Consider the following 13,551-nt stretch of genomic DNA (forward strand, 5'->3'; position numbering starts at 1 on the left):
GTGCTACAAGCTTGCACACTATGTTTACCTATGGTCCTTTCTTTGTGGAATAGATCAATTGAAAACATTTCAATGATGCTCATTTCACAATTCCAAATCCTTATGACAAATGTAAGAATACAAGATTCTTTGCCAATCTGTTAGATTCTAAACTTATATGCAATGATCCTCTTGTAATGACTATGCACAAAAGTCACAAAGACTTAGCAACAGACATTACAAAGTATTCCAATGGAGAGTAATTCCATGGAAACGAAGTGTCACATTCAAAGTACATTCCTTTGAAAATCCTTCTTGCATTAAGTTTTCTAATCTTACACATATTTAAAGAATAACTTCCACTTATGGAAACATTTCCATATTCCCATTTTGACTATCACTTCTGAACAAGAGTTGCCTCTTTTCAGAATATGTCAATATGGTCCTTCCAAAATTAACACTATACTTCCAACTGTCCCTGAGTAACCAATCTTTGGTAAACCTCAGATTGTCCTCGACAATTGCTTAATCATTTTAGTCATATACAGTTCTGGTCCTTTTCCCTCTTAATGCCCTAGGCATTTGGAAAATTTAGAACACATAGAAATATTATAGCATATGCAATCGATCCTCTACCTGAAGCATATGGGATATGATTCATAATGTCTCACATAAAGACATGATCCTAGACCAGTCTTTTCCTATAATTTTTTCTATTAGCCATGTTCTCAAAATTCGAACTATGAAGAGGGATGCCGTAATCATAATCGAATATTGGGAATGCAATTAATATTTCCATATATCGAATTTCCTTATGTTGAACCATTCCAACATTTCATATATATACTTGACTAAATTTGATTAAAATCTGAATCTAAGCTTTTAGAATTGGAATGAAGTATAATTTCCTCTCCCTTAATTATAGCAAAACAACTTTTCAAGCCCTGCAACTTTGCAAATTGAAACTTTTGTTTTCTATAATTAACATTGCTAACTTGCAACACTTAACATAATAATCATGCTCCCACTAACATGATAATTATATTCTTATCAGCATAACACTTATCCTCCCACTAGCTTTCACATGTATCCAAAAATCAGTTGGACTTCTAGAAATCAATACTTTATTGACTTTCATTACCAAAGTTCAGGTTTCTGATACGAGATGCTTCGATAACAATTTTAGAACTATGAAAAGGGATGTAGTAATCATAGTCTCAAATGTTTCGACCTTTGCCATTGCTCACAATTCGAATTATGAAAAGGGATGTCGTAATCATAATTGAATTTGAGAATGCAAATATCACAATTTCTATCTGCGTAAAATATACTTAGCGAAAGCGTTTCCTCACCATCATTTTCATGAATCGAAGAGAAACCTTATGACACTTAGATTTTATGGTGTATGTGTTCCTATCCATGTAAATTTGTTAAAAACATAACCACAAGAGGAGGTTAGTGACAAATCCAAACTCATATGGACTGAACTTGTTCAATCTTAACTTCTTGCCACCTGGCAGCACAAGAGCCTACCATTGCTTCCAAGTAGTTATGCAAACAACTGAGAACTCATAGAACTTATATGCATAGTCAACTTTAACTGGAATGGGCACAGAAACAAGAATATGTCAACACGATGGGCTATAAACCTCAAGTCGTGTGCTAGTGATAAACAATACCCTTGATTAGTTCTTGAAAATTTTCAAGAACATTAAGACTCCCGCTGAGCTCTTGACATATAAGATTCTCTTGTCAAGAACCATTCCTTGACAAAGCAAATATTCAAGAGTTAGTGCAGATTCTTATCAAGACAAACACTTCACACAATTGGCCTTAGTTGGTCTTTGTTTTATCTAAAACATCACAACTCACCAATTTCAAATGTACAAGAGTAGAAAAGATTTTACTCTACATTCGATAGGTGTTTTAAACCTTCTTAACATTATGCCACTCAAGGCTCGATCTTGAAGTGTTACTCTAAGACTCAATTTTGGAACGAAGTATGATTCATCTTTTGATTTAACCATTTCAACAATTCACGATTCCTCTTCTTAGTCAAACAAATGCACTAAGATGTCCTTAGAGGATCAATTGTGATATGGTTTTACATAATCATTAAGGTGATCATATAACATGATACTGAAGTACTCTCCTATCTTTTCAGATTAGAGAAACTTTTATCTTTCTGCCTAATTTGATTCTTCTCATTCGTCCTGCGATACATTGAAACTTTTCCAATGTTTCAGAATTATACTTAAACTTGTAAGCACAACCATATTTACTAAACTTTAGTAAATCATGACGAATAGCCTTATCGTTCTTTGTGGTGGACCTGATCAGCACACAACCAAGTGTACCCGATCTCCTAGTCCTTCACTTGACTCATATATACATGTGAACAAGGAATTAGTCTTAATTTCCCAAAGATGAAAAATCTCGTTCATCATACAATACAATTTGCATGATTCCAAGTTTCTATCCAACTGAAACTTGGGTGATGAGAATCTTTCCATATTTGGTAAATTATGACACTACCACAAACGAAAGAATCAAATCCATTTTCCAATATTGCTATCAATGGTATCAGATAAACAACAATTTTCACAAATACCATTGTAAGGATACTTAAAATAAATAAAATCAAAAATTTTCCTTTTATTTTAAAATTTCGGAAAAACTTATCCTTACAATGCAAATACATATGAAAACTATGTTGTTATATATTCCTAAGCAATCTATCATAACTCTTAAGCAGCAGCTCAAAATTCTGATCTTCGAATCATGCGATCAGAATCCATCTTCGTGATCAGACTCAACATACTCTTCTTCTAAGCTTCCTCTCCTTTTTCGATTCTACAAACATCAAAATGTGACCTAGTCACATCATGTAATAAGAATCTCCAAATAGGAACTTAATAGAGTTAGATAGTGGACTTTACCTGAAGCATAGTCAAATTTTTGACTTTTACCATCCTAGTGAGCTTTCAGGTAAATAAGGCAGCTTCGCAACCAATGCCCCTTCCTTTGGCAATAGAAACATATGGACTCTTTAGTAATGGTACATGGGACTATCTTAGACTTAGCCTTTCTCTTTACCATTTGGTCAACCGGGTTGACTATGGCTGATCCCTTTCCATTAGGAAAAGAAGACTTTTATGGATTTCTAATGTTACCATTGTAAATGTCCATCGAAGTTTGGGAAGTAGATCTTCCAATCAAATTTGATTTACCAGTGCTCCAAATCATTGTTGATTCAGCAGCAACAAGCAAATAGGTAAGATCGATAAGGGTCATGTCGTGACCTGTCACATAGTAGTTCTTTAAAGAACCCACTATATGACTTACAAAGTGATTGAAGAACCCAGTCAACAGCCAACTTCCTTGATACTTCGACACCCAACTCTCCCAACTTGTCAATATGTGACTTCATCTCAAAGATGTGAGCACATATAGACATTGCTTGTTAATAGGGATTGAGTGACCTTGAACTTTTCAAGAACTTGTGGGTTAGAGAGAACAATTGGAGGAGGTGGAGGAGGTGAAGTATGATTTCCAGTCCCAATAATGCACAACAAAGGGATTAATCTTTCACCTTGATCGCCATTTGGGATATCATCTTCATTAGGATAGCTTTATCCAAAAGGATAAGAAAGACCATAGTTGTCATAACTAGACATCTACGAGGGAGAAATTCAAGTTTAGTTGGTTTAAGTCCTTAATATAACACCCAATATGAAATATTAAGGCTAGGACCCAACACAATATTTTATAACTTGGAAGAGGGATGTCGTAATCCAAGCTACAAACTATTTGAAGGTAGGTAAATGACGATTTACCAATTTCCACCATGAAAAACGAAATTTAACATTAGTTTTTAAATGAATTGAAACTCCTAGATCTTTTGAGTTTCATTGAACTATTCAATGGCATGTTTAAATCTCGATTGTGCCCTTCAAGTTTGTGACTGGGATGTCGAGGATCACAAACAAGGAGTGAATAACCATGCAAATTAACTTGGTACACTTAATGTTACAACCACTTAATCAATGTGTCGGTTAACCCCACACGCTTCACTGATCTATGATTCACATCAAGCTACCCTTTTCCACACATTGTCAATCCCAGATTAGTGTGCCGGTTAACCACACACGCTCCACTAACGACTTAACAAGGTGCCAAGTGAAATTTCATGGGTTAGCACCAAATTCACATTTTCCTAAAGTAACTAAGATTAGGAATTTAATAAAGTTTAGTTACTTTATATTTATCAATATACCTTTAATGAAGGGAGAATTAATGTCCTGTCCAACCCGTTCGGCTAACGACCCTCCACCAGTCAAGGAAGCGGTGTGTGAGAGTGGACACTCATTAAACTGCCATTTTATAGGCAGTAACCTTATACCCCCTTATAGACCGGCTTCGTGAATGAGGCGTACTAACGGTAAGACTGACTTACTCTTATATATATATATATATATATATATATATATATATATATATATAAGGGTTGAATTTTAACCTATAATACTATAATAGTATAAGGGTTGAATTTTAAACTTTAAAATTCTAAGGGTTGGAATTAAAGTATACATGGGGGGTAACTTTACAAATTCCTAAACTTGAGGGCAAGTTTTGAATAATTCAAAAATTTTGGTTTCCATAACTTATGAGTTTAATATGGATTTTATGGAAGAGTTTTCAAGTTTCATAACTTGAGGACAAGTTATGGAAGCCATAACACTATTTTATGACGACATTTAAAACAAGACTTTTCATTTTTCATAACCTATAAACTTTAATGAAGTTTTTAAAAAAAACTCTTCATTTTCCATAACTTGAGGACAAGTTATGGAGTTCATAAAAACCATTAAAATCAATTATTCCAATTAACACAATAATCAAATAATGTTTTCTATGAACTAGATCAAACTCATAAGTAAAGATAATTCATATCAACAATTTTCAAGAACTTAGCTAATCACATAAACTAACACAAATCTTGAAACTTTGACAATTATCCTTTATTTGGATGAGGATAATCATTACCATAGCATCAAAATCAAATTTTATTAACAAAAACATTTTGTGGTAATGATCCTAATCCAAAACAGGCCAAAAAACTCAAAAATCTGTATCCAGGACAGACAACTCGTCGAGTGAATGAGCTGACTCGTCGAGTTGGTCAACTTTATGAGTGGACTCGGCGAGTCACTCATCCAACTCGGCGAGTCCAAGGCAAAAACCATGCAACTCATCGAGTTAAGCACTGGACTTGGCGAGTTCTTCTGTCAGATTGCAAAAAATTTGATTTTTTCACTTTGAAAACCAATAAAACATCAAGTATAACAGAAAACAACCCATGTCTCTGATACCACTGTTGGGTTTTATATACTACAAAATCCTATGGTGCACATACAACCCAAAATGTCTTGGATCTATGTTTTCTCTAATTATACATGTAATGGTATTTCCAAAGCATTAAGCCTATAACTAGCATGCAATTGACATAAATAATATGAAATACTAGTTAGGATGACATACCTCTTATGTAGCTTGAAACCTTGTTGTATTTGGCCTTAAGAGCTTAGCACCAAAAGTATGAATGCCTCAAATGGCACACAACTCACCTAGGACAAAGGTGGCTCTTGAGAGAGAATCTTCATGCACCAAAAACACCTCCAAGAACTCCAAGAACTACAAGTGTTACAAGTGGGCGTTTTTAGGCTATGGAGTATGTATTTATATGTAGGATATTAAGGGTCGTGGGTATAACCCAAATCCATACCCATGGGTTCTATGATCCATGGTTCATGTAGCCCAACTCTTTATGTGTCCATATATAAATTTGGTCCAATATGGATCATATGCCCAACACATATAAATATAACCAATTACCATAATTAGTCCCCATAGATTTAATTAATCTCTTTTGATCACTAAATTAATTCCAAACTAATTCTTGATCAATACTAATTAAATTATATGATTTCATATTAATATATTAGAACTTATAATATATTAATAAATCATATATAACCTCTTTTCAAAAGTCCATCCTAACAAATTGTCCTGATGATATGCAACCCAAATGGACCATGCTACTCTCGGGTCGAGTACGTACCAATAATAGTTATGGGCTTAGACAGCTAATCCAACACTTCTTATGCAGCTGATGGCAGGGAGTGAGTTGGAGGATACCCTAGGGCAAGCCCAGGATGAGATTAGTGCTGGGAGCAATAGTTGTAGTGAAAGGGGCTTGGTGGAGTCGAAGAAATCCTTGAGGAAAGTATGGATAGATGTGGAAGGTAGTAGGGGCCCATTCTACTGAAAGCAGAGGATCCGTACTCGATTCAAGGAGGGCTGATATAAAACCAAGGAAGTTGTAGTGCGTGTGTGATCCCTCGATAGTGATGATTATTCTAATGGATCTATGATATGTTTTGTAGAATGGTGACCCTACGTTCTAGAACAGTTGGCGGTTCCAGCGCCGGTGAAGGATCAGGCTCAGGTTCAGGAGTCGGGCAGCTAGAGGAGCAGATGAGAGAGTTTATATCAGCTGAGATTACGCATAGTATATTGGACCAAACTCCTTTGATATTCGGTACGGTCAATGAGGGCATTTTGGAGATTTTGGATGAGATGTTGGGATCCTTCCGTACAAAGATGGCAGCCATGATGGGGGCACGTACATTGACGTTCTGAGAGTTCAGAGCTTGTGGAGCTCCAGATTACCATGGGGCTAAGGACCCCATTGCTAGCAGCAGATGGTTGGTTGATGTCGCCAACACCTTTCGTTCTAGCCGGTGTCCCGAGGGGGACAAGGTCCGACTTGCCTCCTGTATTCTGAAGGACATAGCACGTGATTGATGGTAGGATGTTGGACATGCCATTAGAGATGATGTCGCGTTGGACGCGATGACATGGAGTGACTTCTCAGGCATGTTCAGGGCCAATTTTGCACTGGTGATCGAGGTGCAACATCTAGCACGAGAGTTTCAGGACCTCCGACAGACTACAGAAACGGTGGCTGAGATCACCGCTAAGTTCAGGGAGAGGTTCCTTCTTATTCCACAGTATGTAGCGGACGAGGAGATGAAGAAGGCCCGATATCACGAGATGTGGAAGAGCTATATCAGATAGTTTGTGAGTCGTTCCAGCTGCAAGACCCTGGAGGATATGATCGCTCGAGCCAGAGAAAGAGAGATTGATTTGGAGTCAGAGAGGAAGAGGAAGCCGAATGAGGCACAGATATCAGAGGGTTCGGGAAACAGGCCCAAGAGGTCAGATTTGAGGTCGAGAAATTATCAGTGACGCAGACGATGTGGCAAGTGCAGCAGGACACACGAGGGTGTGTGTAGGAGCGGTAGTGGTGGTCAGTCTGGCTGCTTCAAGTGCGGCCGGATCGGTCATTATAGCAGGGATTATACTGCTACCACCACCTAGGGATCAGACCTGGTCTGCTTTCACTACAGTCAGTGGGGCCACAAGAAGGCCCAATGTCCGAGTTTGGTTACCGCGGGAAAGGTGATAGCACCTGCCGCTGCGACGTTGAGGATCACTGACGGCCGTTAGGGCCGGGCATAGTCGCCTACGGTAAGGAGCAGGGCTTTCCAGCTGATCACAGAGGAGACACGAGCAGCTTCAGATGTTGCATGTGTGTATCTTTTGCTCTCCTATCAGTTCTTACTTATGATTTTATTGATATTTTCTCGCATCCATATGGGTAGTTGTATCTTGGAATTATACTTCCTGTTTATGTTCGGATTATATGCCATCTGCATACCATGGGTCTTAGGGTAGTATTATGGAGACGTCTCCGTGAAAAGTGGATTCTCAGGATGTGTTGGCGGTAGCAAGTACGATTGGAACCTAGGAAGTGTTCCGATAGATTTCAGGGGCCTTACTGCTTTAGTGTCGGTTAGTTTTGGGGACACTAACAGTGGTACGCATGGTTTCCAGCAAGATTTATAATTGGATGATGCAAAGAATTGAGAGATCTTCTCAGAAGGGTGTGTCGTAAGGTGTTACTTAAACCAAAGTGGGGGAGAGTTCTCCAGGGGTCTAGGAGCATAAGGAAGGGTGAAATTAGGATGAGTTCGCATTTCCGTCAGGAAGGAAGGCGTCCCAAGGAACTGATTGGATTGAGGAGTAGGTGAGTTGAGAGCTTGGGGAAAACTTCCCAACGTGGGATTCGCGTCATGTTTGTGTTCGATAGTTGGCTTCGGGGCCCAGGTTGAGGAAATTCCCATCAGGATGCGAATTCAGCCAGGATGTTAGGTCGTATGCAAGATCGAAGTAGAAAGTGTTTTAAGACTGCGGGATATGCCATAGCATTCACTAGCAGCCAGACAGCACGAAAAGTGTTGTAAGACTGTGGGTTAGCCGCAACATCCATTAGCAGCGAGTTAGCGGAGTGTGGGCGGGGGCCCGTATATCCTAAACAACAGAGTGTGGGTGAGGCCTGTATCTCCTAGTTAGCATGATAGGAATTAGGAAATGATAGTTCGTTGAGATTTGAGGGGGAGTTGGACCTGTGTAGCCCTAGATAGGTGAGAATTATGGGAAAGGCCGCTCCATAGTATGGTTTGGGTGAGACCCGTGGGCGAGGCCCGTGCGATCATATCAAGGCAGGTGGGACCTGGAAGAGACTGTGGGGTCAAGGTGGGGATCGGGGATCCCAAGATTATAGAGCCATGAGTGGCAATGTAGATAGAGTAGTTCGATAGCCAAAGTTTTCTTTGGAGGTCGCTGGGAGCGACTGAGAAGGTGTTCTTTACTCAGGAAACCGGGTGGTAGTCCGGTGTTCCATATAATGGCAGTTAAGTTGGGACCTTGGAGGTCTCTGATCGGTTGGAAAGTGGGTAAGTGGCACCAGGATCTTCAGATAGGTAATGATAAGGGAATTCTTGAGTGGAGCGGCTAGTTAACCAAGAGGTGCTGAGTCACCCACAACGAGATTAAATAATCTCATGGTTAATGATTTGACTCTGTTGCGTAGCTCTCGTTTGAGTCTAACCGTTGCATGGATGAATCTTTTACTCGAAGGAATATCTGATTCACACGCTGAGTTGGGCATTCAGTATCTGGACATAGTAAGTGGAATCATTTAGTGGGTAATAACGAAATGACAAACACTGGGAGTGGCTGGGATTTCAGCAATGGCAGAGGATTTATCCTTCAAAGAGATAGGGAAAAGGTTTTGTTGTATAATTGTTTTAGGAAGGCCATTGACTGCGCAGGGTAATGGTTGTACCCCTTAGGATGCCAAGTATAAGTCCGCGGGAAGTACAGGAAGGGCCGTCAGCAGTGGTGAGAGCTGCGTACTCAGGGATTCTAGTGAGGTATGTGCTCTCAAAATTTTACCTCTGGGAAATAGCATTTTGCTTAGGAAGCAGGACGAAGGTTTAGGTGTAGCGGCCCCTTGGAGGATTGGACCGAGCAGACAAGGTGTTACATTATACACGGATTTTTGTGAGCTTTCAGGCTAGTTCAGAGTGACAATTGTATCCCATGAGAGGAATCGGTTAGTTCGGGATAGATTACGGGAGCCGAGGGCGTGAGGCGTGAGAAATATCCGAGGTGGGTAGCGATAGGTGACTTCGAGGATGAAGTCTAGTTTAAGTGGGGCAGAGTTGTAACACCCGGAATCCAGAAGTCCAATTAAGGAAAGAAAAACCCTAAGTAAAGAAGGTCTACTTGTCGAGTCCAAGGAGGGTAACTCAACGAGTAGAAGCAAGATTAGGACGCAAATGGAAGGACCTACTCGACGAGTCGGGAGGACTTACTCGACAAGTTGGTCTGGGTTTTGGAAACCCGAAATTCGGGTTTTGTACCCTATTTAAGCATCTTTAACCCACACCCCCTGGCCTCATTTACAGCCTCCATTATCCAAACCCTAATCCATAAAACCCTAGTGCCTTCCATGAGCTTGTGAGCCATATTTGAGTGTACTTTGTGTGATTTGAAGCTTGTAGAAGAAGAAGAAGTTAGAGGACTCCAAAAGAAGATTGTAGATCCAGAAACAACATTCCATCCTCTTCATTTTCTGGTAATCAAGTCTCTAACTTGACCATTGGTTTCTTAGATCTATTTATTTCATCTTTATGAGGGTTTTTGTCCAAGAATCTTGATCTATGGGACATAGACGTCCCAAGCAAGGATCTCTTCAGATCTGGAATCATTAAGGGTTGTTATGGCATAAAGGTGCAAACTTTGTGCCATTAGAGTCCCATGCAAGCTATGGAGAAGTCATTTTGGCCCTTTTGAGCCCAAAGGGCCATTCATGGAGGAAAAGACATAAGCTTTACGAATGATACAATGCTTAAAATCCAGATCTTAGTTTCTATGCTTTGGTTTAGAGTATTGGTGGCGTTTGGATCAAGATCTATGTCCTAAAGGACTAGGGTTTTTGCTAAACCCATTAAGAAGTACTAGTAGCGGATAAAGTTGGAAACTTTACCCTTAAGAAGGCATTTTCCATATGTAGAAGAAGTATGGAGTCTTGATCTGAAGAATAGGGGCTTAATCCATTAAGAAGGCCCAAACAGACTAGGAACTCGACGAGTCCATGGAGGGACTCGACGAGTTGTGTTTGTATTGTCCCGATTATGTGCAAGAGGAACTCGACGAGTCTATGAAGGGACTCGACAAGTTGGTATGTGTTTTCGCGACTGTGAGCAGCAAGGGAACTCGGCGAGTCAGGGGGGTGACTTGAGAAGTTGAGTTAACTCGGAGCGTTGACTTTGACCGTTAACTTTGACTTTGGCCAAGGTTGACCTAGTTTGACTTTTAAAGGTATTTTGGACTAAGTGTTATTTTGGGTATTGATATCTCGGGGAGCTAAAGGATCAGCAGTTCGGGGATCTGTCAGCTAGCAGCGAGAGGTTTATTCGCGGGATTTGGCAGTCAACTTATGAGGTGAGTCTCCTCACTATGTGCATGGCTCTACGGCCACAATGTTGGCCCTTTTAGTTTATGTATAGTAGGAAGACCCGGGGGTAGCCCTAGGCATTGTATGATAGTATGTTTCCATACCAAGGTCTGATGTCGGGCAGGGCCCGAGGAATGATTATGTGTAGGATTTCCAGACTAAGGTCCGATGTCGGGGCAAGCCCGAGGAATGTTTGCATGTTAGATTATACTTGTTGTATTTGTGATAGTTGTATGTGCCTGGTAGGGAGGTGAGTGTGGGCGAGGTCCCGTAACTCATCACTCGTTGAGTATGGACGGGGTTCAATATCTTATTATTAGTAGAGCAGGGTCGGGGCCCGTGATAGGAGAGATGTGAGTGTGGGCAGGGGCCCGTATCACACTATCAGTAGGAGTGTGGATGGGGTTCCATGACTCATTCAGTAATAGGACAAGGACAGGGCCCAAGTTAGGCGAGGCCTTAGAACAGGAAATACGTTTATAGTATGTTTGCTTTATATACTAGCATGTTTATGTGATTGTATGTGTATAGCGGGTGAGGCCCAGAGACAGGCGGGGCCTAAGAGAAACAGATATGTACACCGAGCGGGGCTCGATGCCTGGGGGGGCCTGATGTCGGGCAGGGCCCGATGCCAGAGCGAGTATGATGTCGTGCAAGTCCTGATGTAGGGGCGGGGGCCCAGTATTGTGTGCTTGTGTGTATGGTATGTGGTAGTATGGGGAACTCACTAAGCTTCATGCTTACGATTCTTAGTTTTGGTTTCAGGTACTTCCGGTAGCGGAGGGAAGAGCTCGGGATGGCTGCATCGCACAGACCATAATGTTTTAGCCTGGGATGTTTTACTCCGATGTTTTTTTATTCTGATTATAATGTTTTGAGATATTGGCTATGTTTTGATGAACAGATTTGTCAACTATGGTTTTACTTAATGATCTAAAATGATAATTTTGTATCGTATTTTTGGGATGTTACAAGTTGGTATCAGAGCCTTGGTTTGAGGGATTCGAGCACACTCTCGGGTGTGTCTGAACTCAAACTAAGGACTTGGAATGAAAATTTTCAAAAGAAAATCTTTTTTATAAAAAGGAACTTTGAAAAGAGAAATGAACTTTTAAAAGAGAAAAGAATTTCGAAAAGAGAAAAGGGTGTGGTGCATGCAATCAGCCGAGCTCAAGTAAGTTCTCCAAAATTACCAATATAAGTTTATGTTATGATATGTTTATGAGAACTGCATGCTAGATTAGGGCTAAGGATCTAGGAGGATTCCTTATGTTCCAGTTATATGTGTATGAGCTTTATGAAATGCATGCTAGTACTGATTAGTCAGTAATATGATGGTCTGATTAGGATATGCTTGGTGTTGTTTATCCAATGCCCGAATGCTACTTGCTTTGTGCTTTTAGGAGTTCTAGTTATCTTTAACTAACTAGTAAACAAATATGTTAAGTTACATATTACGAGGACTAACTAATTTCAGAAGCTTGATCTATGGGACATGGACGTCCCAAGCAAGGATCTCTTCAGATCTACAACCATTAAGGGTTGTTATGGCATAAAGGTGCAAACTTTATGCCATTAGAGCCCCATGAAATCTATGGAGAAGTCATTTTGGCCCTTTTGAGCCCAAAGGGCCATGCATGGAGGAAAAGACCGAAGCTTTACGAATGATACAGTGCTTAGAATCCAGATCTCAGTTTATATGCTTTGGTTTAGAGTATTGGTGATGTTTGGATCAAGATCTATGTCCTAAAGGACTAGGGTTTTAGCTAAACCCATTAATAAGGACTAGTATCGGGTAAAGTTGGAAACTTTACCCTTAAGAAGGCATTTTCCGTATGTAGAAGAAGTATGGAGTATTGATCTGAAGAATAGGGGCTCAATCAATTAAGAAAGCCCAATCAGACTACGAACTCGATGAGTCCATGGAGGGACTCGACGAGTTGAGTTGGTATTTGTCCCAATTCTGTGTAGGAGGAACTCGACGAGTCTATGAAGGGACTCGACGAGTTGGTTTGTGTTTTCACGACTATGACCAGCAAGGGAACTCGGCGAGTCAGGGGTGACTCGACGAGTTGAGTCAACTCGGAGCATTGACTTTGATCGTTGACTTTGACTTTGACCAAGGTTGAACTAGTTTAACTTTTAAAGGTATTTTGGACTAAGTGTTATTTTGGGTATTGATATCTCGGGGAGCTAAAGGATCAGCAGTTCGGGGATCTGTCTGCTAGCAGTGAGAGGTTTATTCGTAGGATTTGGCAGTCAGCTTATGCGGTGAGTCTCCTCACTATGTGCATTGGTCTACGGCCACAATGTTGGCCCATTTAGTTTATATATAGTAGGAAGACCCGGGGGTTAGCCCTAGGCATTGTATGATAGTATGTTTCCGGACCAAGGTCTGATGTAGGGCGGGGCATGAGGAATGATTATGTGTAGGATTTCCGGACTAAGGTCCGATGACGGGGCAAGCCCGAGGAATGTTTTCATGTTAGATTATACTTGTTGTCTTTGTGATAGTTGTATGTGCCTGGTAGGGAGGTGAGTGTGGGCGAGGTCCCATAACTCATCACTAGCTGAGTATGGACGGGGTACCATATCTCATTATTAGTAGAGCAGGGTCGGGGCCCGTGATAGGAGAGAAGTGA

This window comes from Lactuca virosa, chromosome 2, assembly GCF_052849685.1.
Source record: "Lactuca virosa cultivar CGN04683 chromosome 2, Lactuca_virosa_CGN04683_v6, whole genome shotgun sequence".
NCBI lineage: Eukaryota > Viridiplantae > Streptophyta > Magnoliopsida > Asterales > Asteraceae > Lactuca > Lactuca virosa.